The 13,254-nt window shown below is 38.0% G+C and overlaps 1 long non-coding RNA gene across 1 annotated transcript in view; it reads left to right on the top strand.

Moving 5' to 3' along the window:
- The window catches only part of LOC132112147 (uncharacterized), a 34,741-nt gene extending 21,866 nt beyond the window's left edge, over positions 1-12,875 (top strand). Inside the window, exon 3 of the long non-coding RNA XR_009424903.1 lies at positions 12,756-12,875. This is a non-coding gene — a long non-coding RNA (uncharacterized LOC132112147). The remainder of the gene's footprint in view (positions 1-12,755) is intronic.
- Positions 12,876-13,254: the final 379 nt, after the last annotated feature.

Raw genomic sequence — 13,254 nt, forward strand, 5'->3', positions numbered from 1 at the left:
CAGTAGTCCACACTTTCATAACCACTCGGCTGGATTACTGTAACTGCACTGTATGTGGGGGTCAGTGCGTCGACCATCGCTCGGCTACAGATGGTACAGAACGCTGCAGCTCGACTTTTAACTGGCATAAGAAAACATGAGCACATGACCCCCATTTTAGCCTCACTCCACTGGTTGCCCATTCATTTTAGAATTAACTTCAAAATTCTTCTTTTTGTTTTTAAATCCTGCAATGGTCTTGCCCCGCTATACCTCTCTGAGCTTGTACATTTCTATACTCCTTCCCGGTCTCTCAGGTCAGCAGATCAGCTGCTCCTGAGAGAGCCTAAAACAAAGCGGAAGCTCAGAGGGGATCGTGCCTTCGCAGTTGCAGCTCTAAAACTTTGGAACAGTCTGCCTCAGCACATCAGACAGGCCTCCTCTCTGTCTGTCTTTAAATCCCACCTAAAGACCCACCTCTTTTCCTTGGCTTTTAACACCTAGTAGGAAGTTGACTTCATTCATTTATTTTACCTTAAGGATTTCATATTTATTTGTTGTTTAAATTTTAAATTTTGTTACTTTATCTATTGAGTCCATTGTATTATTATGCTTCTGGTTGTTATTTATTATTATTGTATTTGTATCTTTGTGTGCAGCACTTTGGAAACCATGTGTTTATTTAAATTGTGCTATATAAATAAAATTGGATTGGATTGGATTGGAAAAATATTCGTTAACGAACGATTTTTTCTGTGACCAAGACGAGACGTTGACGAGCTAAAAAATAATATCTGATGACGCGTTTTCGTAATGTTTCGTAATGTTATTTGAGGACTATTGGGCATTCAAAATGCATCCTATAGGCTATTGTCCTTCAAATGTGTGTCAGTGTCATTGGATTGCGATTGGATAAGGGCCATTTGTATATCTAATCAGTATAGCAGCCACAGTGGATGGATAGACTAATAAAACGCGAACTAGCGATCTGAAACAATGGCCTCAGCACCCGAAGGGGTAGGGATAAGGTGACCAAATATCCCGTTTTTCCCGGGAGTCACAATTCGTTGTCAGTTAACTTAAAGTTAGTGTTAATAGAAGTGCTCTCGCTCGCGCGCGCGCTACATCAGTTCTTTGTTCTCAGTGCTCAAATACACACTGTAGAGTATCTCGCGTAAATACAGTAGGCTATGGATTAAGTGAACGTGAACAGGTGTGTGAAAACTGAATGTGTGTCAGTATTTCATGCATGCCTACTGTTTTAAAGGGACAGCATTCCAAATTAAATACCTATCTGTCATTAATGTTAAACTACAAAAGATGTTAATAAATAAATGTATACATGTTAAGTAAAACCTACTTAAAATGAGTTTCATTTGTATCTCTATTGTATTTGTCTAATTGTGCTTCTTTAAATAAATGAATGAATGAAAGAATGAATGAATAAATAAATAAATAAAGTTGCTACTTTTTCACTTCTGTTAAAGGGATAGTTCACCTGAAAAATGAAAATGGTCATAATTTATTCAAGATTCTCCAAATTCAGTCCTTGATTCAAATTTCTCATTAGCTTGACTGATTTGGTCTAAAGAGAGAAGAATTAATGATTATTTTAATTTGAGAAATACATGTAGCAGGGTAAGGTATTAGCCCAGATATGATTGGTTGACGTCATGCCAGCCTGGGAACCTATCAGTGCTACTACTCCTTCGTCATTGGTTAAAATGGTTTAAATCCAATGAACCTATCAGTGTTGGGATTGATCCTATTAAAAAGGGAATGGTTTGATCACTCAAGATGCATCATCCTGGGTACTAGATCATTGTGGAAAGTCATGGACAAACGATAGGGTTTGTTGCATCTCTCTGTTGGTGTCGCAAGTAGGCGTTTTTCATGTTAGTTTCCCAATTCTGAGAAAAGGATTTGCTTTTTATAAAGGGGTTTTATTGTTGTCTTTTGTTCATCAGCATGCTAGCAGCCATGGTATCATGTGCTAAGCAACCATGCGTTTTGCTACATTGGAATACTCTCTCGTTATGTATGATGGAAGGTTGTCATGTGTTTTATGAGTGTAATGTAGGTCATCTTTGCGTTATGTTCAGCAGGTGTAACTACACCTCCAGGGGTTTCCAGTACCTTGGTTGAAGACGAATGTACATCAGCATGACTGCACTGCTGCTTTGTTTTTAGTGTTTGTTGTGTAACCGTTTAACTGTTGTGATATGAATGTCTTAGTTTATAGCAGTTAATTATGTGATTTTATGAGTAGGAACTTTTAAAGCGGGGGTTTTATACTTTTAGTGTCCACTTGGGGTGTTTTATATTGTATCCAAAAAAACCCAATGTTTGAACCATTACAGTTGTATATAAATAAATTGCAAATGTTTTATACTATCTGTCTCCATGCTCACCCTGGCTGTTGGCCACGAACCTGTGTGCCCTTTCGTAGGGCTGTTATGTCCCTGTATATTCCGGCCAGCATAGTCGATGTATATCCACTTTTGGTGGGTCCCCTCCCCTACCTGACCACTTCTTGCCACATACAGATAAAATATCTACCAAAATAAATGTTGGTAACTGAAGTTTGACTAAAAGTTGACAAAAATGCAATGACTTTTTCGTCGATTAAAACTCTGAAATACTCAAATGACTAAATTGTGACTAAGACTATTAAGCATTTTCGTTTCAACCCATTATAAACAAGGCATCTGTTGCATTTAGTGTAGACATAATTACTGATTAAAATGACTTATACTGTCTTTTTACACATTGTGTATCGTGCCATGTAAACATAAAACCGTTCAAAACTTCTGTTTGATTCATCAGTGACAAATTATTTACATATGAAAACATACTTAAAGACTGTGAGTCAGAAGCGCCAGACTGCCTCATTTTATTGAAACAGACACCGGCATTGTAGGCTACTCTCATCGGAAACAGTCCTTGTCCTCTGCAAAATGTGCAGCATACATCTGAATATTTGGGTTGGACTGTTCTGGAACACTGTTGTAAATACAACTTAACCACTGATTTCTAGTTGTGTCCTCTTTGGGAAGGCCAAACTAAGTAGGTTTGCTTTCACAATGAAACACATAGCATCTCCACAACATGACTCCGGCTGCAACAGCGAGAATAAAAGTGACACCTTCTTTCTTTGCATGAACATTTGGACTGCGTTATGCAAATCTTCCCAGACAGTGACATAGACATGTGGGAGCCTGTTAGAACGAGCCGTTTTAGGGGGTCATGGTTGACTCTTAACTTTTATAAAAAAAAATATCTCTTTGGATTTGAGACTTCAGATCTTCTTCATGCACCAAGAGCTTGCAACACTCCAAAGAGAAAATTTAAATCGCATCATATGACCCCTTTAAGTGATATTTAATAAGTTTTTTTTTTTTTTTTTTTAGCAAGGATACATTAAATTGATCAAAACTGACAGTAAATACATTTATAAAGCTGCAAAAGACTTATAATACAAATAAATGCTGTTCTTTCTAACTTTCTATTCACCTGTGAATCCTGAAAAATGAAATGCATCACAGTTTCCACAAAAATAATGTGCAGCACAACTGTTTTCGACATTGATAAAAATCTGAAATGTTTCTTGAGCATTAAATCATCATATTAGAATTATTTTTGAATAAATAAATAACAGTTTAACAGATATTTACATAGAAAACAGCTGTAATCATTTTTCACAATATAACTGTTTTTACTGTATTGTTGATTAAACACAGTATACATATCTCAATGAATTACAATCTTGTGGAAATGTTCAATTATTTCAGTAATTCAACTCAAATTGTAAAACTTGTGTATTAAATAAATTCAGTGCACATGGACTGAAGTAGTTTGAATCTTTGGTTCTTTTAATTGTGATGATTTTTTGATTTTTATTAGATTTTTGATTTTTAATTTTTTCTACAAGCTGAGAGAAGCCTGAATCTATTGTTGTTCAGTCTTATCCAAAATCTTGAATGTGAAGTTATGACTGTGAAGAAGTCACTGCCATGAAGATTCATAAGCACTCAGCATTTGCTAATGCTCTGAAGGGCCTGCTGAATTGCAGATGTGCTGCAGTGTGTGTGGGTTTGTGCAGAAGTGCTGTCTTGAGCTGCTGTATACCCTCAGGCGTCGCCCACATCTGTCCGAGGGTGTGTGTGGCCCATCTGCTGCAGCGCTGCATTGTGAGCCAGCCAATGTCTGACCTCACACATCCTCATGCTCAAGGTCATCTGTGATCAGAGTAAACTGCAGTGCAAACCAGACCTGTCAATCACTCTTTTACTGACCAAGAGATTGCTGAATCCAGCCCGTTTGCCCATAATATTTCTCTGAAGGGGCTTTTAGAGACCCTGATAAAAGTCAGTGTATGTAATCTGTCATACCTTAGAGAATATGTTATAACGTAGTGCTGCACGATTAATTAAGATCAAACCGAAATCACAATATTGTGTAGTGCGGTTACTGAATTGCAAAAGCTGCATTTTAATAACAAAAATAAATGCACTGTGTTTGAGAGTGAAGCGCAGCACTGTGTTCATTCACACACAAGCAGCCCATGATCTGCCGGTGTTCCAGTGTCTCAGAGCAGCTTAAATGTTGCTAAAATGTTCTCAAGTGCTTATTAACCTCCTGTTGGCAACAAAAGAGATTATTTTTGCAGCTATTCACTAAGATCAAATCTCAAACTAAATTTTATGAAGCATTTAGGTCAGCTCTAAATATTAATATTGTAATTTTACAGTTGTACTATTAATTATATATATATATATATATATATATATATATATATATTTTTTTTTTTTACACTAAATTATTTTAGTTTTTATGAAGTTATTTATTTATTATTATTATTATTATTATTATTATTATTATTATTAATTTATTTATTACAGTGTAGAATCAAAATCTTTGGCCAATAGTGTTTGTGTGTTTGTTTTAATAAGTTGTAAGTATTCATGTGTCCATACGTACAAATACTATACATAATCATTGACTCTTGAAGGTCTAAAAATAGGCCACATATTATTTCTTAAAATATACCAAGTATTGTTGTATAATATATAAACCTTTTCTTCTTTTTCTTATTCTTCTTCTTCTTCTACTTATTTTGTGTCAAAAGGATCTATACACAGTTATAATGATATAAAACTATTTAGTGTTATTTTAGTGTTCAGTATTATAGTACTAATTAATATTTTGAATTTACTTTTTTTCTGTATTTATTTTAATTCTAGTTTAAGTTTTAGTCATTTTATTATGTGCTTTTGTAATTTAATTTTTAATTTAAGCATTTCTACATGGCTTTATTATTATTATCATTATTATAAAAACATTTTTTTTTTCAGTTTTACATTTTAGTACTTAAACTTCAGGTGTTTGACAAGGCAACATTTCTAATATTTGTTTAAGTTCAGCTTCATTTTAATCAATGAAATAGTTTTAGTTAACACTAACAACACAGCTGAGGTTTTGGCCATATTCGCTAGCCCTGTTGCTCAGTGGTGGAGTTATAGTAGTTTCTTTAGTCTCGAATATGAAAAACAGACAGTTGTATTCTGATCATAACTCCATAAATGCTGCAGATGTGTGAAGTGTGTGGTACCTGAGGTAGGTGTGTGTCTGGGACGGTGTCCGCTGGTGCTGTAGGGACAGCAGGGACAGCCTTCAGAGCAGATACTGGAGAGATGTTCCCATCAACAACATCTCGAGGCCCTCCAGATAAACAGCGCTGATGGACCGAGCCAGAGGACAGAGGGCTCCTCACTGGACATTCTCCATCCAGCTGATGGAGGCACACCTGCCCTCCTGCCGTCTCTGTGTTCGTAATCTCATAAATCATCATCAGCAGAAAAGGATGTTGTGTTTTTTGCCTTTCATTCCATTTGTCTGTATCTTGGCACGTTTTGTATAAGTGATATTCATAATGTGTGATATTTATAGCAGCTGCAGTATTTTTGTGAACATTCAACATTATGCTTAACATGTCATGCCCATAAATTCAGTACAATTAAAATCCTGGATAGATAGAGTAGATAGATAGATTATCAAAAAAAGGACACAAACAAACACCACAAATACATCTACTTAAAGCTTGAAGAAACACAAGGTCTAAAATAAATGGGAAAATACTTAGTATATTTCAAATATTATTCATAGAACATTATTCTTTTTTCGTCCTGTTCAGCCTTAAAACAATGCAAATATCCCACGTTCACTACATGGCACTTTAACAATACTAATGCAGTTTAAGGGTATTGTTGAAACATGAAAATGTCTTGTAATTCAGATGACGTGTTTTTATCCTGTTGATGATGTCATAGTGCTGTGGTCCCACACGGCAATAATGAGAGGTTGTTACGAAGCGCTAATTAGCTCTGAAGGCTTTGCTAATCTCATTAAACGCAGAAGTGCTAGTCCACGTCTGATTTAACAGTTGTCACTATACCTTGACTGTGAGATGCATGGCCTTCTGGGTGGGAGACTGACAGCTCCGCGGAGAACATGCTGTCACTTAACACCATTTGACACACAGCCCACATCAAGAGCTAATTGAAATATTTCTTGATATCAATACTGATGTCACGCTAGTTGCAGGAATGGATTATTCCAGAAATTGCAGACCTTTGCTATACAAGTCTGAAATGTTTAAACTCTGCAGCTCGTTGTTAATTTAGAGTTAATTTGTTAATCTGTGTGTCAATCTAAAGTCTTTCTGGCTGATACTGTGCTTGTCATTAAATCAACATGTGATACACACAGATGTTTACACATCATACATCAGGCATGACCCATCAGGCTTTTACGGATCATATAGTCTGATATAATGAGAATATATTTAAAAAAAAAAAAACTCAATTTTATTCAGCGACACAAACTGAGCAAAAATATGAATTTGCTGCAGATTCTTATATTTATATGATGACATTCTGATGCTTGTGATGTAAATCAATGAGATCTTTATTACAGTAGATACTGACATAAAATGATCTAAATATCAGTCTGTGCTCTATATCTCCAATAATGTGTCTTAGTAACGCAGTGATTGAGAGCTGAATAAATAAAGGCTCCTCAGAAGATGTGAGATGTTCTGGAAGCTTGTGAAGATCATTCCTCCGCTGAGGAACAGTGAAAGTAAAGCTTCTGGAAACAAACGCTCTTCGAAAGATCCTGAGGATCAGATTTGAGACTCTAAAACATGATTGATGGAGAATCAAGTAAAGCTGAGCTGCTTCAGTCCAGTAAGAGTTCATCTGGAGATATTACTGACCTTATTCTGACATTTACTTGATCAAACCACTCAAGATTTAACACAAGAAACTCCAGCTGAAGCTGGACGCTTGTACAATTACACTAAAAGAGATTTGACTGAATAAAAAAACTCTAAACTATCAATGAAGAAACAGAAGACATGGAGCTGATTGAACGTGAAACAGGTTTAAAATTTAGAGGCCTTTGCATATCAAATATATATCAATAGGCTTTTATAAGATTAATGCTGGTGAAGCCAAGCTTATGACTAAGGCCTGGTCCACATTGTTGCTTAGTGTGTTCAGGAAACACACATATAGACAGGAACAAAGCACCTGGCTGATTTAAAATGGACCAACCACAGTTCGTTCTGTTTTTAGCTTTCATTTATCTGAAATAGTAAATACCTTATTAACAAATGGCTCCACATTATTTTTTTCAGTTTCACTCAACTGGGTAATAAAATACGATATAGTAACACATCCTGAGATTTGCCCTTCAGTGCCAAACTTCATGTCCACTCTGTTATTTCAAGGACTTTGTGGAAATATTGAAACATAAAGTGTCAGTTACTATGAGGTTTGTTTTATATTGATGCGAGTCCATCACACTAAAGAGTTGCAGTGTTTTATGTATTCAGATGGTCGGCTCTTGTAAATTATCATTGAGGTAAGTGGCAAGGTGAAAGCCTATCGTATTTATGCGTCTCATATCACAAAAACCTATCGTCTCAGACTCCATCGAGATGCTTATTGAAGGTTTTCATGTCCTCTTGGTGCGTGGAAACGTCCATCGAACAGATTTGCTGTCAAAGATCAATATATGGACAGAGTAGCCTTTAGTTAACTCTTCAGATGAAGTGTGCTCTGAACGGTTGGGTGTGAAAGGTTAACTGCTTTGACCTGATTGAAAGTTTTTAACGATGTGGCATGTTTTTCTGATATGTGTAGGACAGCGATCAGATCTGAAGGGAATAGATCCGCAGGGAATTGACTCAAACTGTGACCTCTTGGACAACAGGGTTTAATCTGCCATGTAACATTTACCATGCTTAATAGGGCCTTTCACACGGTGAGAACCTTTTCATAGTATCAGAACTAATTGTGGAACTACTTACTTTTGGGCGTTTTCGCACCACCGGAAATGGGTGCGATTTTAGTACTGGACTGCCTTTTTCAAGAACCAAATTAGCTCCCACTCCAGAGCAGAGTCTAACCAGCACAATAGGTACTATCCGTGACGTAAGTATACATTGATTGGCCAGACGCATTTGAAAACGCCCTCACCCGCCATGATTTAAAACGCTGTGTAAACATACTGTAAACTGTGTTGTAAAAACGTATTTCGCAAGTTTGATGAATATAGATAAATGGGTGGACATTGAAGTGCAGGCACTTGTAGTAAATGTAGCACTTCCAGTTGTCATTGGAGATTCTTAATCCTCATTTCTGTTCTTTCAATCACTTTACGTATGTGTCGACATTCAAAGAAAGTGACGTGACATTCAGCCAAGTATGGTGACCCATACTCAGAATTCGTGCTTTGCATTTAACCCATCCAAAGTGCACACACACAGCAGTGAACACACACAAACCGTGAACACACACCCGGAGCAGTGGGCAGCTATTTATGCTGCGGCACATAAATGTCCATTTGAAACTTGCGAGACACAACATAAACAGCTCCGATCATAGCGTCCTCCATCCTCCTGTTGTTAACGTTGTTCTTTGTTAAAGTTGTTGAATGCTGCACACAAATGACACACTATCGACCGGCTTACTCCCTAGTACACACTGTCGGTGCGAATGAACCCTTTGGTACTGTTAAATAGTTCGCGCAAAATCGTCCTAGTACTTTAGTACTTTACATTTAGTTCTGGAACTAAAGCATCGCGAAAGGCCCTATCTGTCAAGGGTGCAAATGGTGCCTATACACTGAAAAACATTAAATTAATTTATTTTATTGAAGTTAACAACATTTTACAATGATTGACATAAGACAAACGGTGTCAGGTTCATTTAAATTGCATTTTTCACAATGCATATTGTTACAAAGCAGCTTTACAGAAAGCACAACATCTTAAAAACTGTCTTAAATGCGAAGATGTCTCAGTATTTGTGGTGTATCTATTTTGCTTTATAAAACAAATAGCCAGTCTGGCCTGTTTTCTCATTGCATGTCTCTGGGATCTCTATTGTTACAGAAAGTCTAATTGCCTCAAGACTATAAACCTTCACTGTGCTTTGCCTTTGGTGAGTATTTACCGTGCATTGTTAATTCTCTCCTGTGTCTCTCGGGCCGCTCTAGAAAGCACTCCCTTTCCTTGATAAGTGGGTAAAAACTCAACATGAGTGAAGTAGGCTGCACTTTTTAAGTCTGGCTTTCATCCCATCCTCTTTTTTTCTGCACCTGAAAGCTTTCTTCACATTGGAGTTTGAAGCATGCTGAATACTAATTTCTGTCTATTAAAAGTGGCCAGTATCAACGGCGTGCTCTCATTAGAATGCCGGGCTCATGGGACGCCTCTTAATTCCTATATAGAGGAATTCAAGACCCTTTCACTTCAAAAAGTATAAATCATACTCCCAAATGATCGTGTAAGAGAGGGGATTCATACCAGGAGTCTCTGATGTGTCCCATCGGTTCATGGCAGGCGAGTTGAGTTCCCAAAGCTGCTGAAATCCAGCCTCTGGAGAGAATGGAGTCTGTTCAAGTAACCCGTAATCTTGACAGTATAACATTGCTGTACTGTATGTGGAAATACGCCTGTGTGCTACCTTATGTTACTATATGCAATGAGTGACTTTCCCATTTTGACAGGGTGATTTTCGAAGTCAAGTCAAGTCACCTTTATTTATATAATGCTTTTACCAATAAAGATTGTGTAGAAGCAACTGTACAATATTAAATAGGAAAATAGTGTGCCAATAATGCAAAATGATAATAGTAAACAACAATATTATTTAGTTTCAGGCAGTTCATCATTGAATTCAGTGATGTCATCATCCAGCTCAGCTCAGTTCAGTTTAAATACTATCTGTGCAATCAAGTCAATGATATGATTGGAAATGAAGTGTCCCCAACCAAGCAAGCCAGATGTAATAGTAGCCAGGTTTCCATCCAAAGTTGCAAATTTAACTTGTGTGCAAAATTGGAATATCACACAAAACATTTGCAAACAAGCACCGTTTCCATCCAACGAGTCAAAAAGAACAAAATCGTCACTTCCAGATAAACTGGCACTATACAACACTAAGAAAAGTAGGAGAAGCTACTGAATATAATAAGTTTCCTATATAATAAATTAATGGCACCTCAGAACAAGCGGACAAAACACAATGAATGCAGTTATTGGTTTCAGAGGTAAATGCTGCTGTTTAGAAACACAGTCGTTTAACAGTTCTGGGAGGCAATTATACTGAAATACTTTGATGCAGACTTTGCTCTGGCATTTCCGAATGACCATATAACAACATTTCAGATGCTGTGGAACAAGATCGGTGTGTTGGTTAGTCAGGATTTACCGTCTCATAGTGCAAAGTCACATTACTTTTTTGGGGCACTTGGAGGAATTTATTCACAAATTCATTTCCATCTCCCATTATTTGCATTAACCCTTTTTTGCACTGGTCAAAAACCACCTCAAGTGAGCGTAAAAACTTTTTTGCAAATTTATGCAATTTTTATTTGAATTTCAGCATTTCCATCACTTGATTCTGATGCGATTCTGACACTTTCTCCAGAATGGAGAAAAAACTTTGGGAGAAACCAGGCGCAGTCTGGAAGCTAAGAGAGGTAAAAGAGATTGGTCTTTAATCTAGATTTAAAATGACAGAGTGTGTCTGCCTCCCGAACAATGTTACGTAGGTTATTCCAGAGTTTAGGCCCTAAATGGCAAAAGGGTCAGCCGCCCGCAGTTGATTTTGATATTCTAGGTATTATCAAATTGCCAGAGTTTTGAGAACGCAGCGGACGTGGAGGATTATAATGTAACAGGAGCTCGTTCAAATACTGAGGTGCTAAACCATTCAGGGCTTTATAAGTAATAAGCAAGATTTTAAATTCTATACGATGTTTGATAGGGAGCCAGTGCAGTGTTGACAAAACCGGGCTAATATGGTCATACTTCCTATTTCTAGTTAGAACTCTTGCTGCTGCATTTTGGACTAGCTGGAATTTGTTTATTAAGTGTGCAGAACAACCACTAAATGAAGCAATATAATAATCTAACCTTGAGGTCATAAACACATGGATGAACATTTCTGCATTTGACATTGAGAGCATAGGTCGTAATTTAGATATATTTTTGAGATGGGAAAAATGCAGTTTTACAAATGCTAGAAATATTGGAAAGAGTGCTATCAGATAGCAACAGATGACGAAGAATTGACAGTTTTGAATACCGTATTTTCTGGACTATAAGTCACACTTTTTTTCATAGTTTGGCTGGTCCTGCGACTTATAGTCAGGTGCGACTTATTTATCAAAATTAATTTGACATGAACCGATAGCAATGAACCAAGAGAAAACATTACTGTCTACAGCCGCGAGAGGGCGCTCTGTTCTGCTCAGTGCTCCTGTAGCCTACACTAAGCAGCATATAGCGCCCTCTCGTGCCTGTAAATGCGACTTATAGTCCAGTGCGACTTATATATGTTTTTTTTCCTCATCATGACGTATTTTTGGACTGATGCGACTTATACTCAGGTGCAACTTATAGTCCAGTAAATACGGTAGTTTAATTTAATAGTTTTCTAGTCTATTCAAAAGAATGTTGTGGTCAATAGTGTTGAACGCAGCACTAAGATCCAGTAGCACTAATAGAGATACAACCACGATCAGATGATAAGAGCAGATCATTTGTAACTCTAAGGAGAGCAGTCTGAGGACTATGATACGGTCTAAATCCTGACTGGAAATCCTCACAGATACCATTATTCTCTAAGATGGATTATTATTGTGAGGATACTACCTTTTCTAGTATCTTGGACAGAAATGGGAGGTTTCTGTAGATTACAATTTGCATCTAGATGGGTGAACGGTTACTTTGTCCTCTACATACAAACATTTGGGTGTAATATTAGACATTAAGCTATCTTTTGAAAATCATCTATCATATTCTACAACAAAAATAATCAGAGTGCCTTGTTATCACTAGTTTTATTTTGATTTCCCAGGTCCGCTATTTAGCTTATAGCCCATTAGCATCAGCAGCGTGGTTGCTGCTAAACCCGCTTGCATTGCTAACACTCTATTCACACACATTACCACTGCTTTAATCACTATTACTTGCTTTAATGGCGGATGTATATCTACCTTTGAGTGCAGGTGAGGACACGTTCGCTCGAGCTGGAGGCCGTGGAGAAGCAGATTCGCGACCTGGAGGTGAGGCAGGCCCAGCTGAGAGAGCGGAGAGCTGTGCTGAAAATCTCCAAAGCTGATGCCCACAAGTCCGGGGTGAGTATACTGCGCACTGCTGACAGTACCACCACTTCTACTCCATGTGTTTCTCTGCACAGGCCCGGTGCACCCAGGACGCGATCTTCCCAGATGTCCTTCGCTCCGGCGCCGGGACACCACAGACCCTGGGTGCATCCACAGTGGAGGACGCGAGCCAGGCCCTGGTCAACGACTTCTCCCCCTCCGGTCTTCGAGATCTCCACCCGGAAGCGCTTCACTCCCCTCCGTGAGACAGGACACAACGCTGTGATCATCGGAGGCTCCATCGTCCGACACGTCCGTGCTACGTTAGCCGAAGATAAAGTGCACACTCACTTTCCCTGGCACTTGTGTTCTCGATGTTTCTGCGCAGATACCCGCAGTCAGGAAGTCCGATGAGAGCCCCAGAGTGGTCGTGCATCACGCCGGAGTTAACGACACCATGCTGCGGCAGACGGAGACACTGCAGAGGGCTGAAGAGGTGACGATCATCGTGTCAGGACCACTGTCTACATATCGTTGAGGACACCAAAGTTTCAGTAGACTTGTTGCTTTAAATTAATGGTTATTGTCATGGTG

Source organism: Carassius carassius, chromosome 31 (assembly GCF_963082965.1).
Source record: "Carassius carassius chromosome 31, fCarCar2.1, whole genome shotgun sequence".
In the NCBI taxonomy this organism is placed as follows: domain Eukaryota; kingdom Metazoa; phylum Chordata; class Actinopteri; order Cypriniformes; family Cyprinidae; genus Carassius; species Carassius carassius.